The sequence below is a fragment of the Lipophrys pholis genome (assembly GCF_963383615.2).
Source record: "Lipophrys pholis genome assembly, contig: SCAFFOLD_722, whole genome shotgun sequence".
Taxonomy (NCBI): Eukaryota; Metazoa; Chordata; class Actinopteri; order Blenniiformes; family Blenniidae; genus Lipophrys; species Lipophrys pholis.
Window position 1 is genome coordinate 15,130 of NW_028291923.1, and position 1,575 is coordinate 16,704.

The following is a 1,575-nucleotide window of genomic DNA, read 5'->3' on the forward strand; positions in this document are numbered from 1 at the left end:
TTATATTCTACTTTTTAAGCCATACATACTACTCTTTGCATATGTTCCAGAATTAATTTATAATCTCATATGATTTGGCATTAAATCTTCATCTATGCATTCATTTTAGAAAATATTACCTAAAAGAATTAATTCATTTATCCTCTTTATTTTGTCTTTTAAATCTTATTCATTTTTATTCATGTTATAATCATTATTATATAAATCCTTTATCTGAGCTTTAATATTTTCAATCTATTTATTAATATCTTATATTGTATTTTGAAAAACTTATTTATAAGTATTTAATTATTGACTGAAAAGACCATTTCTATGATTTTGTAATTGCTTTTCTCTTTAGAATTATGATTTAGTTACATAATTGGTCAATTGCAAATGAATCAATGATTACTTTTATTTACCATCTTTATCTTTACTATTTGGGTTAGTATCCTAAATATTATTTTTTTAATTCAATTTGGTGATTTTAGAATTGGCCTATTAATTCTGTTTATTCAAATTTTAAATAAGTTTATGCAATTTATTAATCTAACGAATTAAACTTTAATTATTATTGTTATTAATCTATTTTAATTTTTACACTTAAGACTATAACTATTTTGATTTTTCAACATGTGATTTTATCTATGATGAATTCTTATTACTATTTTTCAATTATTCAATATCTAGCTTCATCTACTATATATCTTTCAATAATTCCTAATTAATATTCCTTTAAAAAAATTATTTTTAAGATGATTTTATTTTTTCTTTATATTTAGTCATTACCTGAGAAAACTTACCAGGTTTCCCTTTTTAATTCTCTACATTTTTTTAATTTTAGGAATTAAATTTATTTTATTTTTGTTCATTGACCTAACCTGTTTTATAGTTTTATTTTTGGTCATTGTTGACCTAACTTATTTTACTCTTACCTTTAGATTATGAACTTTCTAAAATATTCATTCTCTCTTCTAATTGTTTGATGATTTCCCTTAATTCTGAACTATCTTTGTCCATCTTTGATTAAGTTTCATTTCCCAATCTAGCATCCATTTTCTTTAGCCTTTCGTTTATAATAACGAAATTCTTTTGTAATGTTGACTCAACTAATGTGAAGTTACATTATAAGATATTTGTGCATGTTATCTCTTAAGTAATTGACATTTAATTATATTTATGAGATTATTTAGATGTTACATTATTTTAAAAAATAAAAAAATAAAAAATATTCTATAATCATTTTCATTTTTTAACAAAATAGTAAAATAAAGAATAAAATTTTTTTTTTATTACTTCTGAAAATGGTTTATTAGATTAAAAATTTATTATAAAAAATTATGTAAATTCATTTCATCTTATCAATTGCTTTCTTTAATTTATTTTCAATTACAGATTTAGGAAGGAAAAATTTAACAAATTAAAACACATTCTTTTAAACAGTATGTTTCCAATTTCCCATGTCTCTGTTCCTTCTTCCAAGTTTAACGATTGAGGATTGTACAAATTCAGGTGCAGTAATATATTTTATCTATTTTAATAACTTCTTTGTCATATTTGATTACACTACTCCAGGTGTTAAACTAATAAAATCAA